Below are 16793 nucleotides of genomic sequence, written 5' to 3'. Positions count from 1 at the left end.
TTTTAATCCTAATGTGAGGTTTGTGAACCTTTGTGAACCCTGTCTGCAAGCAGAAACTTCTCCTGTTTTGTTTGGTTTTTGGTTCCTCATTACCTGTGTGAATGCTGTCTTTATAGATGGTTCTGCATTGGTGGGCATTAAATGGCTGTGTTTGAGTAGACAGTGGCTTCTGCAAGAGTTTCTCCCCCCAAAAATATTGACACATAGTGCATTGCAGGACAGCTTGCTTTTTTAAAATGCTTGGTTTTGGTCTGTTTGGTAAGGAAGGTGGAAATGTAAGTCCCATGGCCATGGGAGATGTGCTGCAGCAGGCCTTTGTGAACAGAGGTTTGAGCATTGCAGCAAAAATTAGGGAAGACTGGATGAGATGACATGAAAAAACAAATGGAATGTTGTAACTACTGCTCTGTCTCAGCATATGCTGGTGTAAGGGAGACTAGAACGTGATCATCGTGGGTTATGCTCTTTGGTGACAATTGCAGAATGCATAGTGGGACTGCTGACAGAGTGAGCTCACACCATCCTGATCATCCTTTATAAGCCAGTTAGGCGCTGCAGTGGTTTGGTATGCGTGCCATCATATGCAAAAAGTCAGTGGCAAATATTTGTAATGAAGAGGAATCCAAGCACTTACTGCTGATAAGCAAAGCTTGAGAGCACCTCCCTAAACAGCAGTATCCCAGATGAGATGTCAGTGAAAGCACTGCGCTTCTCAGACAGACAGAAAACTGACTTGAGTGTTTTCCCTTCAGGCTTTATGTAAGCCTCTTCCCAACAGTATTGAAATGTGGTCAGCTTCTCGGAGGTGCCGAGTATGGATGGGAAGGATTTCTTTTTTGGTCAAAATTACTCTTATCAGAAAGGCTAAATTAAACAGCTGGCTTATTTCAGAAAGATGTCAGGGGAACTTCTTAAGCTAGCCACTGGTGAAATTAGTTTCTTCTGTTCTCTTGCAAAGTTTGTTCGTTTAAGTCTCTGTTAGGCCAGAGAGAAGGAAGCAGTAGAAAGAAAACAGCAACTTTGTGAGTATTAAGGGTCTTCCCAGTGCAGAAGAAACCTCAGTTCAAGCTCCTTTAGAATGATTATATTCATTTCTATCTAGGGTGAAACAGCCCCAGCAGGAGAGATTAAGAACTCCTTGTCCTAAAGGAAGTGGTAGCTCAATGATTATGGGAGTTATTTGCGATCATTTTTTGCTAGCTCATCTATAAGATGTTTGGTAATGCCTGTGATTTGAACAAGTGGAATGAGAAAAAACTGTGGAGTCTCAAAGCCTTGTGAAATCTGCTCTCTGTCTGAGCACATACGGCCATAACTGAAGTCAGCATGAGCCCTGGGAGTGCAGCACCCTGAAAACCAGGCCTGATGTCTAAATGAAATTGAACTTCAGAATGAAAAGCAGTTTTCTAGCCCTTTGGGAGCCAAAACAAAAAAGTGTATTTTTTTTTCCCTATTTGATCAGCTATTCACAAATGATGCCTTTGTATCTTTAAAATAACTGCGAACCAAATTTAAAACTGGAAGCTCTCATCTTTGATGTTATCTGCTGATAAGATCGAGCTTTGAAGCATTAACAGAGACTAATTGGAACAGAATACCAATACAACCAAATAGTAACGGCAAACACAAGAATGGTTTGGAGCGCTATCGCTCTAAACTAGGAACATTTCCTTTCAAATGCTATAGAATTTCAGGAAAAAAAAAAAAAATAGAAGTGCAGTTCTCTGGAGTGTAGATGAAAGAGGAGAATTGTCTGATTTGATGTAGCATGATACTTCAAAAACAATCATGAGGATTAAACTTATTTGTATGTATTCACTGATATTTAAGTATCAAATTCTTTCATATATTAACAAGCTGGAGGATGGAGGAGCTTGGGGAAGGTGTGTCACAGGTGAGAGAGTATCAAATTCATATTTTTACTTGATGAAATAGGCTCACTTCCTGTTTTGTTTTGAAAATTGCATTTCTTTCCACCCTGAACTTGAAAAGAATTTGTCAAAGTTGCTGGAAGGGAAGGAAAAAAATACAACTAGTGGTGCTATATATAGAAAACATGCAGCTGAGAATAGAGGAAAATTATATCTGCAATCAGCCTAGACCTGAACATTAAATAATAAATTGCCATCAATTCTAACAGCATGTGATTGTGAGACAAAAGTAACTAAAATTTGTCGTGGAGTTTCAGCTCATATCCCATAGGCCAAGGCTGCTTCAGTGCTCATTGAGGTTCTGCTGGTGAGACAAACCAGGCGAGAGCTAAAGAAGAGAATAAACATGCTTTAGGGTTACTCTGGGGGGTGATCTGTCCTAGTTCAAGATCAGGCAGCTCTTTGGGTGTGCTGCTTTGCAGATCCTGAGCTATTCTTTCCAAATCTACTGGTGTAGTGGAGTGGAGATGCGTATGCTTGTATCCTTACTTCTAAAAGCATGTGATGGCAGTGCTCTCTAGATCTGGACAGGAAACCCACTTGATATAAAAAGAAAATTGTACCCATTGCTTAGTCAAGTTCTCTGATCTGAAGCAATACCAGAACTGAGGTTGCTCAGGCAACCTTATTTCTGCTCCCTCATTCATTAATGTACTAGGTGATGGTAGAGTTGAAACTACTAATTTTCAGTTCTGTTTAGTATCGTGGGTTTAGGCAAGGATTTGCGCAAGACAGCTTCTCCTATCACGGAAAACCTAGGAGAAGGGTTTTGCAGCATGTTCCAGGCACCATGCGTGTTTTAATGAAAATGTGAGGGATGGGGGTGAGGTGGCCGTTCTGAATAATCTGCCAGAGTAGAGTGCGATTTCCATTGAGGGCAATTGCTTAGCTGTGAGACCCCAGCACGGAGAAACCTCTGCCCTGTTAGGACAACACCCTCTGCTGTCTCTCCCTTGCAAGAGCAACCCAAATAGCCCAGCCTCTATACCCACGGCCCCACATATGTGTTTCTTTTTGATGTGGCATTTTGATGCGGTTTGGGCAGTACCTCTCTGAGCACACAGCTATCCACTGCTATGGACTTCTCATTTTTTTGCACCAGTGTTCCACTTAAATTCTTATCTCTGGCTTCTCTAATGTGCTATCCAGTCCTTTTTCCTCTCCCTCGATTAGCAAGCACAGCGTCTATCCTGTTCTGGTTGTTTCACGTTTGGAAACATCAGGCTTTTAATCCACGTGGCTTTTTTAACTATCTTATCACTTCCAACCCTTTGGAGGCTGATCATCTCTCAGCCTTTACCTTTCTTTAGTTGTGAAATACCATTCCTCCTTCTTACTATGCGCTTCTGCGAAGGTCTTACAGCTTAGTTCAGGTGAAAAGCACAGTCTTACTTGAGTATGCTTAGTTGTCTCCTTAAAAGCAAAAATCTCTCTTATCTATAACACTAGAAAGTAGTACACAATACGAAGCTTTTGTTTAAATGCCTGTTGTTTTTTCTTCTTGAGAACCTGGAATTTTGTAATCCTGTAAAGTGCTTGTTCCCTCTTGTAAACATTCCTCGCTGTTGCTATATTTCAGTGTTAGGTTTCTCAGGGGACAAAAGCAGTAAAGAAAGAAAATGAATAAATAAACAGCCCGAAGCCTTGAGTGTCCAAAAACATTGCAGTATCTTGATTTGAATAATCGAAAATTGAAACACTTTATTTGGGTACATTTCACACATGAAAAACTTTGCATGCAAATCTAAAGCCTGCTATTCTCTCCCATTCTATTGAACATTTTCATTGCTGATCTTTTATCTGTTGTCTGTTCCAGCATAAGAACACGCCTATGTATTATTCAAAAATAAAGATAACAACTCCTGTACTTAATATTAAAAAGAAGTGACCCACAAAACAGAACAGAAGGACCGTGATCCTGTGTGGGCTTTTTTTTGCAATGTCTAAATGAGGTCCCTTGATTTTTCTTGTTGTTTTGCTCTGCTGCAGGGATATGAGAAATGTCTGCGTTTGGCACTTGATGCCAACCTCTCTCAACCTTTGAAGCTGTGTTGTTTTTCTTTTTTCCTTAGTATTAGCTGAAAATAATTAATCTAATTAAAAACAGCAAGAAGACCTCTGCTCCCAATAGTTTATTGGGAAGTTGGACTTAGAGGGGGCTTAATGCAGCCATCCCAAATGAGACCATTTCAGTTGACTTATGCTTCTAATTAAAACTGCAAAACAAAGCCAAGGGTCAGTGAAGTCTGACTTCACTTGACTTGAGAGAATGCTGGGGGGGTTTGTGTCTCCAGGTCTGTCCTAAACATGTGGAAAAGAAACCAAAATGCACAGTGGGATAGGACAGTGATGTGCACTGTGATGTGGTTGGGGCCTGGGCCTGATGCATCTGGCAGTGGTGAGTGACAGGAGAACATCACACTGAGGCCTCCGAAGGATCCCTCTCACTGCCTGGCCCAGCTTGTTGGACAGTACTTAATTTTTAACATGTGGAAATTTCTGAAATATGCATCTTAGGATATCTGCTTAGCTTGCCTAGAAAGCTTTAATAATTAATGGATATTCAGAGTTGAGGTATAGTAATGATTTATATGGGGAGCTGTCTTTACACAATCTGCTCTCAAAGCTTTCTAGAGTATTACTCTTAGTGTCTAATTAACTTCCGAAGAGTGAAAGGAGCGATATCACTACGCTGATTGATCAAGGGCTTAACTGCAAGTCATATTTTCCAAGTGATTCCCCAGTGTCCTCTCTGCTCTTATAAGTTCTTTGCTGAACTGTCTCGAACATCAAGACTGACTTTTAAGTTTTCAGATTTAGTACCTTAGACGTCAGGATGTTTCTGCTGCTGTTTAGCTTGTATATCTGTAGCACAGACGTTTCTGGTATTTAGTGATGACTTGCTATGGAATAATACAGGCTGGATGGAGCTTGGAGCAACTTACTGCAGTGAGAGATGTCCCTGCCTGTACAAGGGGAGTTGAAACCAGAAGATCTTAATGGTCTTTTCCAACCAAAACCATTCTATGGTTCTTTAATCTAAATATTTTGATTTTCCCCTTCCCCATTAGCAAGTGTTCCTGGCATGCCATTTGGAGCATTCTTCCTTTCACTCGTTGGCATTTACTGTAATAACTGTATGCTAATACACTAAAATACAATAAAAAATTATAGTAAGTAATAGTGATTTAGTGCTATGAAATGATACTGCAAGTGCCAATGACCAGCTAGGGACTCTGAAAATACAGGGTTGTTTCCTCCTCCTCCTTCCATTTGCACAGTGAGTGAGTGAGGCAAATCCTTTTATTTTCCTCATTTGTAAGAGGATGTTGAGTAAAATTGTCAATCTTCACAGTACCTCATTATCCATTTAAAGCCTGTTTTCTATCAGTTTGTCCTGTTTGTCCCACCACTTTCTCGCTTCCTTGTAATCTCAGTGGAGTAGAAGTATCTTACAAATCTTTGCTCAGTCATAGCTACGTTTACTTTTGATGCTGGCAGCTTGTCATCAGCTGGTGAAGCAGACTTCAAAGAGAACCCGGTCTTTCATGAGCAGCCCAGTTCCTCTTGGGCCCAAACATGAGGGCTGCCCAGAGCCAGGAACACATGGCACCTTGACTTTGTGTGTTGCTTTAATCACACATTATCAGTCTCTCAGCAACACCTGAGAAATGATGGAGCCACTTCCACCTCTCCCTTTAAATCAAATATAGCACATTTTAAATTCTGGTAGTCACTTCTTAACCTGTGCCTTTCACATTTATGGTGTTCAAAAGCCTCAGTATAGGCTGCTCTTATAGCAGCACAAGGTGTGCTTTCCCACAAAGACGGTGCCTTCATCTCACACCTGAGTGCACTGCAGTGATGGCGTTGGCTTTGGAGACAGTTACCACTTGAGAACATCTAACTCCTTTGGATCCAAATATTCTTCCGACAGGATTAATGGTCCCACCTCTTAAGAGATTAGCTACATCTCCATTTCCTCTTTTTATCCAAACGACGTTTCTGATACTAATAACATCAGCCAGACTGAAAGAGGAGATAAAAGCACTGGTGGCAAAGTTCCACATGTGAAGGAAGGTGTCATAACGTCTTGGAGGGCTTATCTGAAGTTTGTACCAAAATTAATAACTGGCTTTGTCATTTAAATCGGCCAGGAACCCTAATGTATTTATTCTGTATCTTTATCAGTCAAAAGATAGTTTGAAAGTGCTGCATTGGAATTTGTTAGAGAATGTAATTTCGGTGGAGCCAGAATGAAGATCTTCAGTGTTATTTCAAGAAGTTGCAGAAATAGGCTGACAATAGTTAAGACACTTTTGTTTCTATCTCTCTTTCTTTACCATAGATTTGCAGAGTGGCTTGGATTAGAAGGGACTCTAAAGATCATCTCACGTAGTTCCAGTCCTCCTGCCAAAGGCAGGTTTGATACCCACTGTTGTCCAGAGCCACATCTAACTGGCCTTGAATGCCTCCAGGGATGGGGCACCCACAGCTCTCCAGGCAGCTTGTTTCAGCTGAAATCAAGCAGGCGTGTTAATATCTGGTTGTTACCATTTCTGGTGGTGCCCCCAATTTCTGATTTACTATTAATGAAAAAATTTGTTAACCCTTGCACAAAAACTAATGGTTTACTTACAAACAGTAATATTAATTAATGTAAGAAAGTGATTTCTTGATGCAGGTAGTATCTCCTGATGCAGATACCAGTCAGCCTCTCTCTTTGCAGTACAACATAGACCTAACTTGGCTTAAAAATAAGAGATGTTGGCTTTGGGGAACCATTAAAAATCCAGACGTACACCTGTCTTAGTGCTTTTGGATCAAGTTGAACCTCTCATATTCCCATTACAGTAATTATAATAACAAAATACCTTGCCCATGCAGTACAGTGTTAAACATACAGCTATTTGGAAGAGAAGGGCTGCAGACAGCAACATTTAAATTGTGGGGCTTCTCCAGGGTGAAGCTGCAGAAGAGCTGATCAGTAAAGCAAGAAATGACTGCTCTTGTGTTTGAAAGGGGAAGTGCTAATAGGGATGCCGCTACCTGAGGAAAAGGGCAAGTCCTCTTGCAGATAAGGGAAGAGAGAGCTGTAAGGGGAGGAAGCCATGTAAGGAAAGATTAGAGTTTTTTTAGAAGTGGAAAATGATTTAACATGGAAATTGTATCTCAAGCCAGACCTGTCTTTCCCAAGACCACTGCACGTTCGTAACCCCAACTTTGCAGACCACACTGTTTCTCTTAGATAACAAGGATACGGAGATAGGAAGAGGCACAAAAATAAATTAGAAAAGGATTTATTTAATGCTGCTAATAATGTATTTGGACATTATTATCATAATGAATCTTGTAAAATGAATTCACTGTTTCCCCTTTTATATGATGTATTTCTGACCTTCACCCACTTGATATGCGATTCCTATTCAGTGAAGGTGCCCATAATAGAAGGGCAAGAAGGATGATCAGAGTTCAAACAATAGGGTAAGAAATGCAGAGTAGTGGGAAAAAGCTTCCATTTTCCCATAAGCTGGGGCATAGAAGATACTGCAGCCTCAGCTCTACAGTATCTTATGAACAAACAAATTATGCATGAGTTTGCTCAGGGGACTACTCAGCTACTCAACAATAATGGGTAATTGCCCTCACAAACTTATCCTCATATCACTCATACACACCAACACTTATACTGAAAAGAGAAGACGCAAAGAACAAATTTCAATATAAAACACATTATTATTATGAAAATGACACATTTCCATTTAACCCTTTTCTAGCAAAAGGAACTCGCTGCCTTTCAAAGAAAATGGGGCTGAGAAATTTTAAATCTTAGTCTCAGTATTTTCCCTTGGAAGGCATGCTCAAGATTGTTTTACTTGGCACATTCTGTACTCTTCATTGTAGCAAAGGCTTGCGAGTATCTAATGACACAATCACAGAATGCCATAGAAATTTGGAACAAAATCCCCGTCTTCAATACAATTCAGCAGATTCACGCCATATGGAAATCCTGCTGTTTAATGTAACACCATTAAAAGCCACATATTGCTAAATTCATCTCTCAAAGATTTTTGCAAAAGTTGCAGGAACAATATTATTTCTGAGTTTTTAACCTTTATTCAGCCTCCAGCATTCTGAAGACTCAAATGTGTGTTTCATAACTGGAAATCCAGCTACTTCATATGCTGCTGATATTTTGATTTCTCAAGCATACACAGTAAGATGACGATCTTGCCTTCTTCATAACGAACTGATGAGTTAAAACTCAATCACTGGGAAAGAACCATAGCCAGAATTCAGTGTCCTAAACTAGCTTAGGTTAATTTTAAATTGTTCTGCACTTCTTCACCCCAAGCATGTTTCACTCCCTTTGCTTTCTATGTACCTTCAGTTCTAGCTTATAAGTTCTCTGTGCCTAATATTGTTTCTGTGTTAACATTTTGAATTGCAAAGCCTTTTGATATTTCTGGACTGCAAATGAAACTTGCTGCGTAGCCACTCATGCATTTTCAGTCTTTACCTTTAGGGAAATTTCCTGCAGAAGGCAGCCCTTACAGACATGCAATACACATAGATAAAGTTCTGTCTGCTCTGCAGGTGCTTTACATGATGTTTTCTACCACATCTGCATAGATCTATCAGTCCTTAGTGGGCTGCTCATAGGTGCAATGATTTCTCCTGCTTCATCTGCTTGCAAGAATTGCATCAGAAAGCATACAGGAAAATATAAGAGTTCAGTCTCTTGTTGCAATGTGTTTCCCCAAAATCCTGCTGAAACTTGAATTAGTATTTCTGCTCAGTGTTAGAGGATGTGGTGACCACCACTGCAGACAGCTCTTGAAAAACAAGCATGTCACTGTACACTGCTTGCTATCCTGAAAGGAGCATCCTTCAGCTCAGAAGTGCCTTGTGTAAGATTTATGTGCTAGGGAGCTTAGAGGCACCTGAGAAGAGTCTTACAAGAGCTGTAAGCTGCCTTTTCAGCCTGAACGTATTTCAGGTTTATCTATTTTTCTTTTTTCCCTGCCTAAAGCTGGGGTAGGGAATTTCACAAGAATTGAAGCCAACATCTCCAGCCTAAGAGGCGTTGCAGCTTCTGTTATCTGTATAATTGGGTCAGGAAAGAGCAAGATGAGTTGGGACAGACACCTTCAAGAGATGATAGAAGAGTTTGGGGAGAAGGAGCGAATTGACTAAAACTAGAAAAGAAGATGAAACACAAACAGCTGCTTGTCTTTAGATTGTTGATTCATAGCTCACAAGAATATTGGTCTGGATCTACACGGCCAATCATATTTATTCTGGGGAACTTTCAGATTTGCTTTATGCAGCTTTTGGCAGCTTTGCGAGTCCAGGGTTTGAACTCCAGAGCCGTCAGTAGGAGCAAAGTGGGCTTTATTCCTCTTCAGGGAAAGCTAGCATAGGAGCTAAGAGTTACAAAGGAACAAACTGCTCTTCTAATAAGATCAGCAAACACTGAGTTAGAAATTACCCAGTTGAAAGAAGAGCACCAGGCCTACAAATCTTCCCAGTTTGAGTTGCTAGCAAAACCCAGTGCCTTTCTGTCACAGGAGCCAGTGAAGCTGCATTTGAGGGTTGTGGTGACATTTGTGTATCCCTAATATATTTATAATTTAGGACAGAGTAAGTGTATGTATTTCACATTCTTTTTCTACTAGATATGTGGAGATTTAAACGGGTGAAAATGTGTCCACAAAGGACCATAAAGAAGAAAAGGAGTTATAAGATAATGCAGGAAGAGCACTGATGCATGGTTATTGCAAGTAAAAGTGGTTAACGTGTAGAAGGAGGTATATAAATGACTGCAAGCCACTCTTTCAAATGTGACTTTCCATGTTGCTCTTAGCAGTATCACCAGATGTGATCAAATCATTTTTACATTCCTCTGCCGCTGTAATTCTTGCAACTTAACAGCCATCTTAAAAAGAGGGTGTGGGGTCCACAACAGATAAGGTGCTTTCTGTTGTGTGATTCTCCGATGCTGCTGGGGCTGTTTGTGCAGGAGATTGAAGCTCACAGCTGCCTTACTGGTGGCTGTGGGTAAGCTTTCTGGGAGCTGCCTGCAAGAGAGCTGCATGATGAGGCCATTGGATGTGGGTTGAGTAGCACCCAGTGTGCGTCAGCTCCCCATGTGCAAGTCTTGGTATAGTTTTAATTTATTTTTAAGAACACAAAGATACATGATTTCAATATTGTGAAATCCTGTATATATTTTGGCTCAGTCAGTCATATGCCTGTTTACTCACAGATTCCCCAAAATCTGCATTTCCTCAGGCATTCATGTCTTTCAGATTCTTTATGCTTTTTCTGCCTCGGTTATTTCTGAACACCATGCTGCCTGCTTTTCCATAGACACAGCTGAACATGACCTTTTCTGTTAGCCTTGTTTGTGGCACATGTGGCCAATTGACCACAGCTTGGCTCCCTCACTACAGGGCCATCCAGAACTACTGTCAAGGTGGAAAATGTCTTTCCGCACTCTGCCTTCCTCCATCCTAAGTCAAGGAGAAAAAAAAAGCAGTAGTATAAAAGGAACTCTAATAATGGACCCTGACATAACCACAGGGGGAAGAATGGCATATGTCCCCTACTCAGTACTTGTGCAGCCTGGGCAAGCCCTGCTAAACCAGGAGAAGGGTGAGAGCTTTCCAATATACTGGCTAAAAGATGTTTAACTGAATGCCTGTTCAATTGATACGAGGGCAGTGAAACTTCTCCCTCCTCAGGCCTTTGTGGAGGGCAAGTTTTGGCTGCTAGATACTGAAAGGGCTGCAGTTAGGATTTCATTTTGATGGAAGCATCAGAGCAAGGTTAGTGAAGGATCCACTTGCCCTTCCAGTAGTTGGACTTCCATCTCCATACCTGATTCTCAGCCTCTCCATACCACAGTTTCTGCACTTGTAAGTGGGTGAGCCTCTTTCTTCCCCATCTCTTTGAATGTACCATCCCTGGAAGGGACCGTATGCTTTTGGTGCACCCTGTGTGATGGGATTCTTCTTTAGGATGGGGGTTCCTCATGTTAATAACAATAAAAATTGAACCCTTCTGGATCTTCCTGGGAAAGGAGGATTGCTGGGGGGAAAAAAAGCACGAACTTGAGTAAATGCAGTCTTCCTTGTCACTGAGCAGTATGTCATTGAATTCCCCTTTCCCTCTCCTATGAAAAAGATTTTTCTTTTTCAATAAATAAAACAAGTTTAGGGTACTTGCATTATCAAAGAGCCTGCAGTCCTGATTAGGAAATCTATTTAACCTGGTGTCAATTGGCCTCCTTGATGTAAAAATCCGCCCAAGTCCTGGGAGAGAGGGCAGGCAGTGCCCCACTTGAGATTTCTGCAGGAATAACTCATTTTAGAAAGAAGCCGAGTAAGAGCAAAGCCGTGCCTAATAGTCAGAGAGTGAGGGAATGTCTCAGTGGAGCACTGAAGGGAATAGATGCTCATACTGGTGATGAGATTTTGTTTTAATCACAGTGATAAACCTTTTAATTTTGGTGCACAGCAACTTTAAAAATGAAATAAAGGGTTTGTGACTAGTGAGAGACCTTGGTGTTGCTTCCAGAGCATTGCTTGAGCTGTTATTAAAGCCCTGCCAATGGTTTCAAGTGGAACAGCTAATGTTTCAAGTGTTCATAAATAATTGTTTAATGTTCCAAGCACTTTAGGAGCAGGTTTTAAAAACTAGCCTTGCACTGATTATTTCCACTGCTGTAAAAACATTCTTTAGTCAGTAGCTTTGTCTCCTGCACAGAGGATTCTGCAGAAAGGAAAAAGGAGAACAACCACCGTCCTCTATGAGTTGATGTAGAGTGGTGGACCTAGTGTTAGTAGCATGGACCTGTGAAGTAATCGTGCTGTTAGCAGAATTCCCCTACAAAACGGAATGAAACCTGGAATAACTTGGTGGGATTGTGAGAGCAAGGCCACGTTTGTGGCAGTGGTGTGCCATCCTTCTCTGCCTCTGTAGGTGCTGGCAGGAGGCAGCGGGATGGACACTACTGGGTGCTCAAATAGGGCAGGACCCAGCCCTGCAAAGTAGGCAGATCCAGTCATGATGGGGAGTGGTGAACCCTGACGTATCAGGCAGTCATTTTGGTCAGGCTGTGCAGTATTAAACAGAAAATCGTTTGAGGAGTAAGAAACTTAAAACAGCAGGTAGCACATGAAAGTAAGTAGTTTGGATGACAGACCTATCCTAACTCTGCTTATCAGCCACAGCAGTTTAGAGAACCTTTCAGTTTGATCTCTAACTTCTGGGTTTCTTTTGAACACTATTCTTAATGATGATGCCCTAGTGTTATTTTGCTGTTGTGCAAATGACATTCACATCTGATGGCTGAAATCTGTTCACTTCTGATGTCTTAAATCTGTTTTGTTTGTTTGTTTGCTTGTTTTTAAAGATAAATTTCCCCTGAAATAACATAAAAATACAAGTATATATGAACGTACACCGATTTAAGTCATTAGAAATTTCTGTTAAGTAGGATAAAGGTGCTTTGTACAAGTGTACATAGTTTTATAAGATTTGTGTGTCTAAATAGATATGGAAATCTGCATAACACTGTAGTCATAGGAGCATCAGTCCTCATGGGTGAGTGCTTTCAAGACTAGGACTTAGCTGTTACTCTCCCTGTGAGGATTTAACCAGCAGTTCTTCCACCGCAATAAATGCATTCCCCTTTGCTTTGTTTGCTGGTATAATAATGGAGATAAGGAGCATGAATTTATTTCTACCATTTATTAGAACTAGATCGCACAGCAAGACTGAGGGCTTGTGCAAACACTGGTTGCCGTTGGTCTGTGGCCTTTACTGTTTGTCTTGTTTTGTTTTTTCCTTCTTTTTTTTTCTCCCTCTTCCTGTAGTCTCTTAAATCCCACATCTCTTTAAATATCTCATCAGTGATCTCAGGAATGCAGTGCCTCCTGCTCAGGTGTGGAGAGCCGGTTAAGCGAGCAGTGAGCTGGCCTGCCAAGGAGATGCTCGTCAGAAAGGAGGGGAGGAGGGAAAAAGAGGGAGAAAAAAATAAATGAAATCTTGTGAGGACAATTGTTTGATCTGGCGAATATCTGCGGTGAGCATCTCGCTCCCCGGCCGGGATTACTCTTGCTTGGCTGCCCTCTGCCGGCACCGCCGCTCGGTACAGAGCGGTACCGATCCGGATCCGGCCCCGGCGGAGGAGGGGGGGGGGGGGGCGCGGGGCAAGGGTGGGGGTGGGGGGGGGGGCGGTTAATTAAGCATGAAAAATAGCCAGCATTTGTATGGATCAAAGAAAACAATTATGCATAATGGTTGAACAGAAAACAATTGACTATTATTGAATGAGAGGATTGCTCTAATTAATCCAAAAGATATACCCACTGCTAAATGAGGTGAAGAAAAAGCTCAAGAATAGATTTAACTCCGGAGCGTAATACAGCTGAGGCAAGAGGGCAGTTTATGACTCAACTCTGTAGAATTTCTGCTTGTAAATGTGATTGCTAACATTTTTATTTTTTTTTTCAATCACAGTTTTCTTAACTTGCAAATGAATCTGAAATATGTAGAAATAATAGTGTCTGTCGTGCAAAATGAATACAGGTTTTTCTTCTTTTTAAGCTTTTATTTTTAACTGTCTCTAGCAAAAGTGCATTAGTCATATTTATCTCACTCGTGAAAAAGCCTCTTTCTGTATCTCGCTTAGGATTTAACCCCTTTAAGGTTATCTGTGGTGTCAGCACACTGCTTTCAGATGTCAATGTCTATTCCTAACTCTTCGTGGATGTTTTCTTGGCATTCAGACAGCCTTATGGTGTGAAGGAATAACTGTAAATTCAAGAAGCAACAGTAGAATGTCAGCACTGCCTTGTTTGTGGTCAAGCAATCTTATCAATGACACTTGTGGCCAAGTAACCTTATCAGCAGTACAGAAGAAGGCATAGGGAAAGCAGTAGTGAAGAGGACTGGGTGCTGCTCCCTCCCTTCTTACTCCAACCTTTCCTCTCCTTCCCATTTCCTCTTATATTTCCTAATATAGAAGATGGATGATCAGTACCTGTGACCCTTAAATTCCTTATCCTCTGTTACATTTACACGGAGAAGATTATTAAATCTGCAGATAGTATTAGAGACCGAACTAAATTCTTTTGTATTGATATAATCATGGGAGTTATTTTGAATGTGATGGATGTAACCTGAGAGCAAAGTACGTCCAGGATGTCTAAAAGGCAGATGTATGAGTATTTATGAAAAAGTCTGTGTGCTCTTAAGATGTCACGCATAATCCGCGCTGTGTGTCTCTTCAGTGTCACAAGCACATTTACATAGATTGTCATGAATTTCAAATTGCACCTCAAATGAATGCCAGTGTAAAATTACCTCCCAGCACAATGCAGCCTTCCTATAAGAGTTAATCACTTAGGTCCTGCTCTGTTAGGAGGAAAAGCTGGTCCTCCTGCGACACATGCAGCTCGTAGCTCACAGAGCACCAGTGTCAGGTGCCCTGGCATGTTTTTAGCATCTCTGTGGGACCGAATGCCACCCCTGTCTGGTGCTGCCTCATGCCCTCAGCTGAATACAGAACATAAAAATGGTTGTTGCAAATACAGCTATCTCCCTAACTGGTGTGAGCAGTGTCTCCAAAGGGTGCTGTGTACATGCTTAGGGCTCTGTCTTGACAAACCATTCATAAAAATCCCACAGAGGATTTGTTCCAACAGGTACAAGAGCTATGATGCGCTTTCCCACTGCTGTAATATTCTTGCAGTCACCTAATTGCACGGGCCTTGATGGTGGGGAGTGATGCCTTGAGTGTGTTGTTCTCCAGTTATGGCCAAGTATAACCAACTACATTGGTTGTGTGCATCCAAGATAGATTGGGGTTAACTCAGCAAGACTTTTTGGTTGTGGGGAGATGAAAGGAACTAGAGATTTTATGAAGACCTTCCTAGGGTGATAGCCAGCACCTGGTAGGAGCAGCTGGGTCATCTGATTCCATGCTTCTTGCCTTGTCCCAGAGCACATGGCATCTTGCTAGAAGATTAATGCTTCCACTGTGCCTACAAAAATAAATAAATAAATATGTAGTGTTATACATTGATTTCTGAAGGCTGATGCAGTTCCTTGCTGTAGGTTACTCATTAGAGAGGCTCTAAATTATGGTGTGCCCAGGTTTTTGTTCCAGTGATCTTTGTTGTTCCCTCACTAAAGGCCACTCTTCAGATCTCTGTTCTAGAAAACAGCTGTGGACAGAGGTGGCCATTCATAACTGCTGTTTGAACTGTCATGAGGACTGGGGGCAAAGTGATCCTTGGGTGCTACAGCTGCTTCAGCAAAGCGATGGGAAGGAGAGAGGAGTGTTTGGACCGATGGCATTGCAAGTGATGAGAGACATGTAAATGCCAGCTATGCTATTTAGCATTTCTCAAGCAAGAGAATGGGCCAGCAGATATGTTGTGGATTCTCGCCAAGAATGTAGAGGGACATGTTGTTAACTTGCTGGTGTCTGCTGTAGCCAAGAAACTGAGTAGCCATGTAGGGACTTTGGCGGGCGGGAGAGAGAGCACATGCAGAAATAAGGCTTCTCACTCAACAAATTCTGCTGTTTGCATGCAGAAAAGAGGTATTTTTGCAAGTGGGGACTTAGAAACAAGATAAAATTTTCCCACTTCTATCAGAAAGGCAGTTAGTGACAAGCACATGTGAAAGGCTCAAATTCTGGTGCAAATCTTCATGAAAACAACTGAGCACACAGAAAATCTGGAATTGCAGAAATCAGGAAGTCATGAATTTGTGGACTGACAAGATGGAAAAGATGCATTCTTTGTAAGAATGTGGTGCCATTTAACCCTCCGGGCATTATCATGGATTTACTGCAGGTTGAGACAACTCTACTAAGAGACAAAACTGTTTTCTCTGCGTTGAAAACTGAGTAATCCCAGGCACTTGGGATGTGTGGCAAGATGTGGAGACTCTGGCCAGGATGTGCCTGTGCTGTCCTGTGAATACTTATCTGGATATCAGCCCTGTGTGTACTTAGCTGCTCACCCAAAGCTATGGATGGTTTCATTTACTCTCTCTGTCACTGTATTAAAAGAGGCAGAGAGCTTAAAGCGAATATTTTGTTCCATCCCCGAGGTAGCCATTGTTTGATGGCAGGCGAAGTAATGACTATATATAGTCACTAATGTGCCTTTGGATAGTTCTGGAGAACAACTAGTGTATAAATTTAAGGTATTATTATTAAGGTATTATTATCCACAAGTTGCAAAAAAACCTGTAAGAATTACCTTGGAGCACCTAATAGTGGCACAGTGGCACAGTTTAAAGTTCTCTTTCTGTCAATATTGTATTCATTTTATCTGGTGCTTTTGATTAAACAAACTAATCTGGAACAATTTCAGTAGTTGATTTGCTAAATAGAAAGGAACACTAATAACTGAACATCAAGTTGCACCCCTCTGACATCTGGAGAAAGGAAAATCCTTTATGAACAAATCAGGTGTGGTCACACTGAGTCCTAAACTCTACTTAGCTACCATCATGCTGATTTAATCAATCCTCGTGCAGTAAAAAAAGGTAGAAAGTGGAGAATAATACACCCGATGATGAGATATTTTAATGAAATAGGTTGGGATCATTTAGTGGTGAATGTAAGTACTGTGGATAAAAGTGAGTCAGAAAGCATGAAAAACAGCAAGCGTATCAGAACATGTGTACAACATCAGGCAATGGTTGAGCATCCGAAAACTACATTTCACATTTAAAGTGCTGATTTGGAAATGATCAGTCAAGGGCAAAGGAGCCAGAGGTAAAAGCTCTGCAAGCATCACGTATAGTTGTAGTCTGAGAATCAATGGGAATTGG

The sequence above is a fragment of the Excalfactoria chinensis genome, chromosome 12 (genome assembly GCF_039878825.1).
Source record: "Excalfactoria chinensis isolate bCotChi1 chromosome 12, bCotChi1.hap2, whole genome shotgun sequence".
NCBI lineage: Eukaryota > Metazoa > Chordata > Aves > Galliformes > Phasianidae > Excalfactoria > Excalfactoria chinensis.
This window is presented reverse-complemented; position numbering follows the sequence as displayed.